We start from the raw sequence: 13,203 nt of genomic DNA, 5'->3' as shown, positions 1-13,203 counted from the left end.
GGCTTTCTTATTTTTTATGGTTGTACCACCGAAACTTCTGCCAAGAGGAGCTACAGTGAGTCCGACTGTTTCCCGATAATGTGATAATTTGGGAGTCCTCCGGCCACGACACAAGGTGCCATCCAGGTGTGTGACCGTTAACCAGAAAATACAAGTTATTCTAAGTAGAAAGAGCTACTAGTAAAGTTCACAAACATATTTGTACATTTCAGGAACTTACCGGAACTGAAGACACCTGAGCTCAGAAGGGGAGATATATTCTTGCACACAGGGGACTTCCTGTCGGGAATCCCATTGAAGGACGCAGTCAGCCTCTCTTCAGCCTGAAACAGTGAATAATGGAGCAAAATAAACCGAAAGGCAAAATACATTTTTTGGGCTCATCCACATTTCTGTGAGAAAACGATGCTGCCATAATTCTGCTTCCGAACTGTGTATTTCACTATTGTCTGTGGACAGCATAGGTGGCACAACAGAGATTTAAGGATCCCTGCACTATACTATTTCCCAATATATATATTTTTTTACTTACATTCCATTTAGAACCCTTTTACATTTATATTTGTTAATGTTGGTAGATGTTTCATATAAGCCAATCTGTACGTTTAGTCTAGTGGTCCTTTAAAGACCGTCATCCACTGTTCACAGTAACCATCCTCCTCTGGTATTAGCGTTCCAGCGGGAACTATCAGCAATGGTCCCTTCTCCAGCTACTGCAGTTAGCAGACTTCTGGATCCCACTGCTGACGGCATTGGTGTGTATATTGCAGCTGATTGGATGGCTGGTACTTGGGTGATGGACCAATTAGACACAAGAGCTGGCTGTTACAGCTGACCTGTTCCTGAAAGGTCATTAATATTTCTTGTGCAGTGGAATGAAAACACTCAGAGGACGTTCACACAGATACTTGATAGATTATTTATACAATGACATTTAAAGTTGATATGTGTGTGCTATATGAAAAACAGTCAGTATTTAACTTGTGTGCAAAGCAGAAAACTAATTTGCACCCCTTGCATTGTAACATGGTTTTGTCCAGGAGACTTGAATAAGAAGTTTCTTAAGTTAAGATCCTTAAAGAATCAGGCCCCTACATCCTCATGAATATTGGTTCACCCCACAAAATGAACGCTTCCATGGTGAGTAGTCTATTCCTTTAAAACACTACCTTTATGTGACAGATTGAGCTGTCCTGACATGTTAGTTAAACAGAGCTGGACTACAGGCGGGGCAAACAGGGCACAAGACAGGGGGCCCCAGCGCACAGGGGCCACCACAATCTAATGGTCCCGCCCCCTGTCAGGTGACACCCTCCTCATGGTACAGCAGCGAGGTGTGCACTGTTTAGGGAGCTCTGACAAGGCTGCACCCCATTCTTTGCGGATAGTACGGGCTGGTGGCAAGAGCAGGGCAAACAAACATTTTATATAACAACGTTTTAGTATCGGGCCCCCCCACAAGTTACTTGTTCTCCCAGGGGACCCACAAACCCCTACATGTAAGAGAGCCTTAAATATACAAAAAGTCTTACAGCAAAAGGAATACATTTAATTCAACAAGTGCAAAAAAAAAAACAAGATAACTGCTAAACACTAACGAAATCTCTGTGCGATCTGATGCTCTACATACAGTAGACCTGTTGCCTAAAGATGAAATAACTTGGATCTCTCTGTCGACGAGTAAAGCTGAGTGAGTACTGTACAGCCCCCATGTTTTCCCAAGTACAGGTCAGAGGAATTTTTGGGACTGAACGGTTCACTGCAATTCTCCACAGGATATCCTCATTTTACTTTAATGGGGAGGAAATTAATGAAACATACAGTGCCTGGGGCATTGAATCCTATACATTAATATTACCCCCATTCCGTTTCAGTGTGTGCTTCACTCTCGCTGTCTGGACCCAACACTGCCAAAATATATACAAATGTGCAGGAGAATCCTGCGAGTTCCTGGTACGCTCTGTGCGTTCACAGATATATTCAGCAGAGCCCATTAACAAAAATGGGAATTTCAGGATTTACCTACACACACTGCGCTTCATTCAAACTGAAGCTAGCGGCTTTCTGTATCAGTAATCATTAACCCCATAATACAGGAGAACCTTTTATGCACCTCCACTTCCTAAAATCCCCAACAGTGTTTAATTATAGGACAGATTTATAAAAAAAAAAAAAAAAAAAAAAAAGGAAGACTGGTTCTCTGGAAGTCTTAATTACAATTAAGTTATCCGGAAGTTGAGAAAATCATTGTAGCCGATATGAGCACGAGTAGATAATATATGTTAGAAATGTATCTTATATAACTGGCATTGTGATGGGAAATAAAAGGTGTAACTATACGGAAAAACAAGGAGGTGGTGTATTTACTAATTATTTCAGTAACAAGTTAACCCGTGCATGATACTCATGCATTCTAGTCAAATCAAGCTACTTAAGGTGTTAAAAAGGTTCTTGTCATGCATTTGGGGCTAGCCCAGGCCTCCTCAGGGGAAGAGCGTAACTTCCCGACGTAAGCGCCCTTTTGTCCACATGTCACCACCTCATCATTCTTCTCCATCACCTCATCCTTCATCTTCATCACCACATCCTTAATCTCCATCGTCTTACTGTTCTAAAACCTCTCGATACACAACGTTTCTGCTAAACACCTTATCGCTGTGCTCAATCAGTCTTCCTTGAAGGGTAGTATTCATAACCTGCACATCACTGTTTCTCCGTACTCGTGAAAATGCGACATACAATTGTCCATGACCAAACACAGGCTCTGGTAAATAAATACCCACACGGTCAAGAGTTTGAGCCCTCAACTGGTAAATTTAGCCTTTACTACCCCTCCCACTGGGGGGAAGGGGGGATGATGGAAGTTAACTGACTTCACTATTATAATTTTTGGGTCAAATAATGTCAGTATACCAATTTTCAGGTCAATTGGATGAGCCCTTTCTGAGAAAATAGTTTTTTCCACACACACTAACACACGCCGCTAGGCTTATATATATTAGATAATCCCTCATTGGGTCGAAAAATCGATTCACTGACTAAACAGAGCAAACTACCAGATCCCGCTGGACTTTCTAGGATGGAGATGTAGAACACGTACCTACATGTATGGCATGGTAGGTCCGACGACCGATTCACGGTGATTATTTGCTACAAATTGCGCCATCTGGCCCACATCCAACCAACTTCAATAGGGAAGTGGGTTGGATCCGGGATGGGAATCCTGAACTCCCAGACATTCCGGTAGAGTAGACAAGTATGATGTACGAGGAAACCAAGTGACATCTGATAGTTATATACGAACAGGATGTATGTGTGTTGTATCCCGTAGCAACCAATCCAATTCCAGCTTTGTATCAGTCTAGTGTAGACAGATTAATGAAAGCTGATATCTGATTGGCTGTAACACATTTTTACTTGCAACATTTTCTTAAATAAGCCCCTTGTGGCCTCAAGCACAGTGTTTTATAAAACGGGCCACACATATGTAACGGGGAGTTGGAGCAAGATAATAAGACATCGGAGGCCCAGTGACTGCTCTACTGTATTATTTATTAAGTAACAACACTAAGAAACAAGATACAATAAGGGTTGATAGCTGCAAAACGTAGCTGCCCCCCGTATCCATAGATCATCATGTGCCTACTTATCTCATGACTTAAAGCAACAATATGGCAATTGCTGGGGTGCCAAATTTTACTGTTGATGGGAGTTGCTGGTCACTATGATCTGTTCCCTGCCGAATGTCGGTGAGGTGCAGTTTAGGGCACAGTGGGACAAGTCTTGCGCAAAATGAAATACTCTGCGACTGCATAGTTTGCGGTTAGTTCGCGACCTCTAATGACCGCTTTGCTTTTTTTCCGGTTGCTCTAGATCCTCTGGAGCTCTTTCCCGTGTCTTTTTCAGTTGAGTTCTGGATGGAAAAGGGGAACGTCTGGTCACCTCTGTTTAAACCCTTTGCTGACGCACTGCCTCGTAGCCAAGGGGGTCTTGTGTTTTTCTTCCAACTCCTCATGCAGCTAAAAATATCACAGTTTACAATGGTACAAAAGGAAGATCCCATCTCAGGGATGTTACTAAAACTCCACGACTGACAATTCCTGTGTCAAACTGAGAATCTCAGTTACTGAAAAGTGTTTAATCTGTTTATCACTGTAGCAGTAAACACACGCACAGACTCCCAATTTGTTTTTAAAAAAGCAAATTAAAACCAGCAGATGGGCTGGAAGAGTTTTCGTTCACAGAGCATCTCCTGACATTGGTATATATTAGCTGATGTGGTTTCACCTAATTGGAGATCACTAATGGCTACTGTATCAGTTCCAGACATGAATAGAGTCCTGTATTCAAACAGTGGTTACAGCTGACACGGTCCATGAACACTGGTTAAAAGTAGAATTAGAATTTAAATGCAAAGTTGCTCCAAGAACACCAAAAATAAGTACTTAAAAACAAAATTGTTATATTTAAAAAGAGTTAAAATGTTAAATAATATCTGTTTGTGATCTTTATGTATAGTACTGAAATTTATTAAAAAAAAGTAAAGAAAAAAAGTGTGTTAATTGCTTGCCAGACCAATTGATCGCTGAGTACAATTGCTTGTGAGCAATTGCTCACAAGTTCTTACCCTGTCTCCTCTTGTCCTAGGCTGTTTTATCCCCAGTACACCACTACCGATCTGGTCACTCACCGTTGCCAGTTAGGTAAAAGTTAATGGGAGGTTATGGTTGGAAGTGAGGGGGGGGGGGGTTGGTTTTGGCACGGACGGGAAGTTTAGGTTAGGTTGCAGTAGATGGTTCAGGAACGACTTTGAGGTTGGCGCAGAGAAAGAATATTGGTTAGACAGTGGGATAAAGGTTTAGAACAAATGAGCCTCAACATAGGTGTCCAAGTTCAGTCCTCAAGGGCTACTAACAGTTCATGATTTCAGGATTCCTGTCTGTAGAAACAGGTGGGATAATTACTGACCCAGCCAAATAGATTAACTCACCTGTGCATGATTAATGAAATCCTGAAAACATGAACTGCTGGTAGCCCTTGAGGACTGAACTTGGACATCTCCCTCGCTCCATCCGTCTCTCTCCCAGTCTGTGCTCCTTCAAACGTGCACTTAAAACTCACCTGTTCCTCAAAGCCTACCAATCATCCACCTAAACCTACCTTCTTACTCCCTCGCTATCCTCCTCCTCTCGTTATCCCCTCTCTCTCCTAGCCCCACCTTTCTCTCCCTTACTTTAATGGCTCCCTCTTGTGCCTGTTTGTTCACCCTCCCTTAGGATGTGAGCTTGTATGAGCAGGGCCCCTCTCCCCTCCTGTCTCCATACCTGTTCTTCTGCTCCGTCTTTACCCACAAGTCTGCCCAGAGTTTCTGAAGTATTGGTACTTTGTGTTTATTGTTCTGTACTATGTCACCCTGTATGGTCTACTGTTTGTACTGTGTACAGCGCCGCGGAAACCTTGTGGCGCCTAACAAATAAATGATGATAATAATAATAATAATTTAGAAAAAGAAACTGTCCTCAAATTTGATAGGAAGATTCTAAATTTACAGCAGTAACGTCTCAGTTTTTTGGATCCTCCATTTGTCTAGTCAAATATCCAGACTGTATTTATAAATGATCCTTTTTAGTACCTTACGGATAGTCGCAGGTCTGTAATATGCCTGAGTGAATTAGGAATAGTAGGTGGTCCATTTAAAATGCAAAACCATTTTATCCTAAAATAAAGTCTTCCTAAAACGGTTTCAGTTTCTACCTGTACCTATTTCCTGTACAAGACTGAAAGATAATAATTAGTAGGGCCCCAATCTGCTCTGACATTAGGATGCGGAGTGAGCGATACTTTCTCTACTCTCCTCCAGGCTTTCTTAGCATTGATTTATTTGAAGTGCTTTCCAATTCTGCAGATTTTCCCCAGACTCCGGTCCTCTCCGTCACATGGAGCTGCCTATTTGATTTTAAACGTTTTTGAACTGCTTATTTCTATGGAAAAACCACAGCTTGAATATTACCATATTTCACAGAGAAGCTTGGCCTTGCCTCGGGACACTGCTCCAATATATTAGTGGAAATATCTTTAATTAATTTGTGCATGAGTTCGTGTTTTCTTTAATTTTTCTCCCCGGGCTCTTGACCCAAGTATAGAAATCCGAGAGCTTCATTGGAAATGACTTTCTCAGCAGTTCTGCGCTTTTTAAGTTGAGTGTATCGCATAATGGCCGTAAAATGTTATACTTTATTAAGAACATATTTTAACTCGGAGTCTTCAGTTAAAAGTTTAATGTGGGGGAATGTTACCCTGGGTGATTGGAAGCTGTCCTCAGCACATTGACCAATCTGTCTTTATGCCAAAATAAAAAAAAACTAGGCTGCGATACGAGCTTGTTCTAATTTACATGGAGGGGGAAATTCCTGGGAGAACTTCTTCGTAGAACTCACAGGAACAACATCTCAATCCTTACACACGTTGATAACTGGTAAAGGAAAAATATATACAATTTGTATGCAGGGTTTATTTTACTTGATTTTTCTACAAATGCTCAATAGGACATCTAACATATGTATTGTATTTGCACAGAAAATGTTATGTGTCTAAATATTTGCATATAATAATGTTAGCCAGATAAGCAACTTGTTTGCTTCCACTGAGGGTAAATGTAATATCTCCCATTGCCTCCAACAGAACAGCACCCCTAGTGCTTGGGGACCAAATTACAAATAGTACAATATTTGAATAATAGTATGTGATAATGATCAAATATATAGTTACGTAACAAAAAAACAAAAGAGGATAAGGTGCCAATCATGGGGTGCCCCCCACCACCCCTTTTACTCTACTGTAGAGGTAGAACAAAGAGTTGGAAAAGCAATATGCATAATTGGAAACAAAGCTTACACCTGTCAGCGCTGTTATTAGATAATAGAGCTGTTTCTTGTTCTGCGCAGAGCTGTCATTGGCTGCTGGAGTTGAGGGCAGGCAGGGCCGTCTTTCCCATTGGGCACAATGGGCAGGTGCCCTGCAGCCCAGGGGGAGCCGGATTGCCAGCTGACTGCAAGGTAAGTATTTTCTTCTTTTTTTTCAGGGTTTTTTTTTTTTTTGCTGCCTCCGACGGGCCCCCCTGGGCTGCAGGGCCCATATATATATATAATCTTTTTGTAATTAATTTTTGTATATATAGGGGCCCAGTGTACTGCTGTGCCCGGGGGCCCAAGATGTTCTTAAGAGGGCCCTGAGGACAGGGCAGGAAATTGAACTCTATCAGCCAATAACTGCGCAGGAGCACCTCTCCTCCTCCTCGCTGCGCCATCTTTACAGCTGGCATCCTCAGTAAGCAGGACCCATCCTGACCGCTGCCAATGGGAATTTCATCTCTGTTTTACGGGCATGCAACAATTAGTGGCACCCGCACATCACTTAGACGGGCATATTACTAGGCACTGATGGACAGATTAGTAAGCATTACTGTTGATTGGTATATAAATGCCCATTACTACTGATGGGTATAGTAGTTATTAATACTACTAATCAGTGTTACTGGGCATATTACAGGACATTAATGTTGGAGGGTTTATACTATATACATGGGCATTAGTACTGGTGGGTATATTAGCTGCCACTGCTACTGACTAGTATATTACTGTCCTTGTATTATTGCTAAGCAGCATATTACTGGGCATTACAACATGTACTGTGTATTACCACCAATGGGCATACTAGTTACATCTCAGAGACACAATATAGAGCGCACTGTGGGTAGCATAATATGATTATACACAGTTTGTGCTGCTTTTAATCTTATACAGTGGCAGAACTATAGTTGTCGCCGAAGGAGGGGGGTGTGGGGGGGGGGGGGGTATAGGGCCAGGTGGAGAGGAGCACAGCCCCTGAAACAATGATAGTAAAGGGGCGTCTAACTCAAAATACAGGTATGGAAACATCAGTGTGCAGACGCGTATTCACATATGCGCAACTTTAATGTTCAACTCTAACTCGCCCCATAGAAATGAAGACGAGTTCTGCGTCAGGTCTGACTGCAGGGGGTAATCACAGGGGTCTGTGCAGACACACACTATCTCTGAGGGGGGAGAACACACAGCGGCTGACAGACAGAGGATGTATAAATATGTATAAGTATACAGTAAAGCTGTCGGGGTAACACAGGGAAACACCAATGATAGGCACATGCTTGGGCTATGTGCCCGGTGATGGGGGAGGTACCAGGTGGGCATGACCTTGGTTAATGCTCCCGGGGTACCTAATGTGATCACAGGCGCTTCCTACAGAATTTACCATGTTACTGACGATATGTGATGCTGCCCGGCTAATATCCGATCATTTGCTATAAGTAGGTTCTATTATACTTATCCCTAGTTACATACTTACACATAGTAACACACTTATACATACTTACACATAGTAACACACGTATACATACTTACACATAGTAACACACGTATACATACTTACACATAGTAACACACGTATACATACTTACACATAGTAATACACTTATACATACTTACACATAGTAACACACGTATACATACTTACACATAGTAACACACGTATACATACTTACACATAGTAACACACGTATACATACTTACACATAGTAACACACTTATACATACTTACACATAGTAACACACTTATACATACTTACACATAGTAACACACGTATACATACTTACACATAGTAACACACTTATACATACTTACACATAGTAACACACTTATACATACTTACACATAGTAACACACGTATACATACTTACACATAGTAACACACGTATACATACTTACACATAGTAATACACTTATACATCGTTGCATAGTTAGGTTGAAAAAAAGACACAGGTCCATCCACTTCAACCTTTGCCCATTATCCCAATAAATCACTGAATCTGGTGTTAGAAGCAACATTTCCAACCCTTCAAAGAAATTTTTACGGACCTCTATCTTTTCTTGGTAACAAGTTACAATTTGACATTAGTATTGTCAAAAGATTAAGCGACATTTGGCAACACTAACCGGATTCTAGTTCACCACTCATCTGGGACAATTCTTTTGATCTGATAACAAGATTGTCAGTATTAAATGTTACCTGCCAAGTATTGATTTTAATACATGAGCAACATTTACACTGCGATAGACTTCTCCAACTGACTTTCTGTGGGAAATAACGCTGTGCTGAGCAGTTTGATATATATTCCAGAAGCAGCTAATCTGACTGCTTCCAAACTGTTAATATAGATAAACAAGACAATATGTGAAATGACGGCTCCTTCTCTCCATCCTCTCATTTGCTGAGTTATCCTACATGGCGTTTATATCACTCTCAATAAGAAATTATTAATCAGTGCAGTTTCCATTCCTTACAACAGTGATTCCCAAATTCGGACAGTAATTATTATTATTATTACCATTTACTTAAACAGCGCCACTGATTCCGCAGCGCTGTACAGAGAACTCACTCACATCAGTCCCTGCCCCATTGGGGCTCACAGTCTAAATTCCCCAATATACACACCGACTAGGGTCAATTTGTTAGCAGCCAATTAACCTACCAGTATGTTCTTGGAGTGTGGGAGGAAACCGGAGCACCTGGAGGAAACCCACGCAAACACGGGGAGAACATACAAACTCCTCACAGATAAGGCCATGGTTGGGAATTGAACTCATGACCCCAGTGCTGTAAGGCAGAAGTGGTAACCACTTAGCCACCGTGCTGCCCCAACAGTAATGAATACACCTACTCCAGCAAGGAAATATGGAAAACATGCACTGCGGGGGGGGTAAACCATTATTAATGTGTAAGCCTATCAATTCCCAAGGGCCTTTTGAACACCGAGGCACCTTGAGCCTCATTCCTGAGTTTTTAAAAATGAAGCCCTTAAGCTGAATGCAGATAAACACAGCTGCTTGTCATGAAGCAGGCACGGACATTACAGTGTTAAGTGTGGGAGGTGTTTGGTTCCCGGATGTTAGGGGGAAAGTAGGAGGAGACTTTTGATATATACCACTGACTAGGCAGTTCAACTTCCTCTTGTCATCGGGATTTCCCGCCCACCCTCCCTGTTTGCATTAAGTTAGGGCTTAGTAGAAGAAAGAAATGGGAAAGGTTGGCAGGCAGGAGAGCTTTTACAATCAGCGACTAATTCATACGGTGCTACCGCCGATTGGCCGCACCTCACTACTCCTTTCGAAGCGCCCTGGCTCTTGGTACCTCTGGGCTCCCCTTGACCTGCACTGTGCGCGTACGTCTTGGGGAGCCCAGAGGGGAGTGGTCACGATGACACCAGATTTAGCACCGGCCGATCGTAAAGGACTATGGTGCCTGGGACCAGTGGTTAGTGCCTGTGGGCCATACACTGTTCGGTTTCGCTATTAGTTGTTAGCTGATTGTATCGCTCTCGCCGCCACCCTTTCATAGGTTAATAGTAAACAAATAAATAATAAATAAAAAGTTTACGTTATTTGCCACTACAAAGTTGTCTGTGTCTTTATTTATAGATAAGAATGTATAGTGATAAGATTAATGTTGTTAAAGTATAGTGTAATGCTGAGGGAATCAGCAGTATGTAGTTTATCATTATAATGGATGACTTGCAAGGCTCTGCAGTGCTCCGCAGTGTCAGACAAGCCACAGGACAGCAGAGCATTAATAAGAAAAGTTGTGGCGTTACGGTCATTTAAAATAATGCTGTCATTACGTACTTATTATACAGAGGTGGATTGGGATTGGGAATTAGGAATATCATACACAGGATGCTTATTACTGTTGATTTGGTAGGCACCGCAGTTGCGGACATACAAGGTAGACACGATAAATGCTGTCATGAAAACAACCTCTTCTTGTTCAAAACTCACGATTAGCAGTAAGCTGATATACTATATACATTACAGCGTAAATATAGCTCTCAATGAAAATACTATTTACTTGTGAAAAATATCGCGTCAAGTCAAACACATACACAACAATAAACCACGTACGTATGGCTGAAAGCAGCTTCCAGTGTATCGCAGTTAGTGTCTCAAACCACTTTTATCTCCTCAATACAGAAGTGAGATGTAAAACCAGAGAAGAGAATCCACCTTATCTTTGGATATCACTGGTATCTACAAAGTAACATGTGATGTGAAAACTGCGGCATCATTCTAACAAAACAATCCTTTATCTCAGTCCCGGTCTGTGACCATTATTCAACTGTGTGACCAGGGGGCAACATTAAAAACATGGAAATGATTGAGCCGTTCGTCGTTCCCCCCTCCCCCCCACCACCCTCCCTCCCCTACTACACAAATTATAGCTGAAAAGTGAGTTGGTTGTTGACATAAACTAATAATTTCCAAAAAATAGTCATTTGTAAGAGTGCAATTAGTGCGTCCTGTTATTTTATGTCAAACCGAAGCAGAGAAGGAAACTGATGGAAGTAACGTACTGTAAACCGAGCGATACATGAGAAATGAAAAATGATTATTTGGCAGAAAGGTCAGCGAGTCAGTTTAGAGGAACTCCCTTCAACTGGAAAAATATTCATTTCAGAAGGATCGTTTTATGAGTGTTGAAATTTCAGTTGTTTTTTTTTTTTTTTCATGCAACAATTCCTGTAGGACCCGATATCTATAATAGATCCCAGAGTTTATTGGGATTCAGTGATGTAATAAACGTCTTATGATTGATAGTCAGCGTTCTCCTAAATACCGCTTCAGCCTACAACATGGAGGCCTCCGTGGTAGGTTAAATGTGCACTTTCTGGCTGCGTTTCCAAATGAGCTGTGGTCGGAGATTGTTGCCTATGGCCAAAGTTCCTTGGGCTAGGGCAAAACATCAGAGGGAACCTCTATCGTTTCCGTTTCCTTCCCTAATCTTACGGCATGTTAGACCTCACAAGTTTGGCCCTCTTTGCCTCCTGTTTCCACATCCTTTTTGTAATGTTTCCTTTGTTCTAGTTGTGTCTTATGTAGTTGCTTTCTCTACTGTCTCTTGTATTGATTTTTACTGATTTGATTGTTTCCTTTACTTACTGTGCATTTTGTTATTTTTTTTGTTGATTGTACATACCCTCCCGACACGCATGTTCCCCGGCAGCGGGACTTGCCTGTCTCGATGGGGGCATGGTCACATCGCGATGGGGGCATGGCTACGCCCCAGAGGCTGCCCATTAGCGATCATGTCCAGGGTCGGTAAATAGGTATTTTTATTATACGTAAATGCGATTAATTTATTAGTAGGGGCTATCTGGAGGGAGGGAAATAGGTTAATTAAATGGGAATACTATTACTTTAATGTTGGTGTGGAGGAAGGCCTAAGTGTTAATTGTGGGTCCTATTGATTTAACGCTGGGGCTGGTTGGAATATTCTAAATGTATCCATTGTTTTCCAAATAGGGACCCCAACATTCCAGGATGCAGACAAGCCACAACTAAAGAAACCAGCAGCCACAGGTGGTGAAAGTGACAAGAACAGGTAGGAGAGAGCAGTATAGTCTGTGAAATGTTGCGATTCTAGTGGGACAATCCCGATTTTTGGCGACTGTTCTGCCCAATCTAAGGGGCAGGTCAAGACTGTGTACTCTTTATATACACACTGCATTCTTTATATACTACACTATCGTGCTAGCTGTCCTTCGTGGGCTGACCACTCCCCCTCTAGTATCTGGTTTCACCTCTATGATGGCTGGCCACACCCCCTCTGGTGGGCCTCTAGCGTTGCAGTCCCCCGATGGGCCCTTCATGCCCCAGTCTGACACTGATCATGTCCCTGGGCAGGACAGAGCCATAATTTCGGGACTGTCCAGCTGAAATCGGGACAGTTAGGAGGTATGATTGCGCGGCCTGCGGATTCTGTGGTGCCATGCAAATTAGATGAAAACAGATGCATCATACAACCAACATTATTTTAGCCACGGACAATGCTCTAGTGGCCAGTTTACTAGTATACACACCGTTATAGGTGGAAGTATTATGAACGACTCATCACCCATCTTTTACTTAACATTTATTGAAATAATAACATGAAAACAAACTTTACTTAAGTTGGACACTAGTGGACACCATTATTAATGCCTAATTTGGTCACAAACTGAATGAGAAGCCACCAATCTGCTCTTCTGATGAAGCAGCCAGCTCACTTCCGTCTGGGCCCATATGTGGATTGCACTCATGAACATATCTGTTAATGGTCGGATCATTATCGGATCA

The 13,203-nt window shown here is 42.1% G+C and overlaps 1 long non-coding RNA gene across 3 annotated transcripts in view; it reads right to left on the bottom strand.

Moving 5' to 3' along the window:
* LOC142099774 (uncharacterized) overlaps positions 1-13,203 on the bottom strand; it is a 119,521-nt gene that overhangs the window by 51,185 nt on the left and 55,133 nt on the right. For all 3 annotated transcript variants that reach the window (XR_012678606.1, XR_012678605.1, XR_012678607.1), the window contains one exon: positions 221-323. This is a non-coding gene — a long non-coding RNA (uncharacterized LOC142099774). The remainder of the gene's footprint in view (positions 1-220; positions 324-13,203) is intronic.

This window comes from Mixophyes fleayi, chromosome 8 (genome assembly GCF_038048845.1).
Source record: "Mixophyes fleayi isolate aMixFle1 chromosome 8, aMixFle1.hap1, whole genome shotgun sequence".
NCBI lineage: Eukaryota > Metazoa > Chordata > Amphibia > Anura > Limnodynastidae > Mixophyes > Mixophyes fleayi.
The sequence above is the reverse complement of the archived record's forward strand: the minus strand, read 5'-3'. Positions and strand labels throughout refer to the sequence as shown.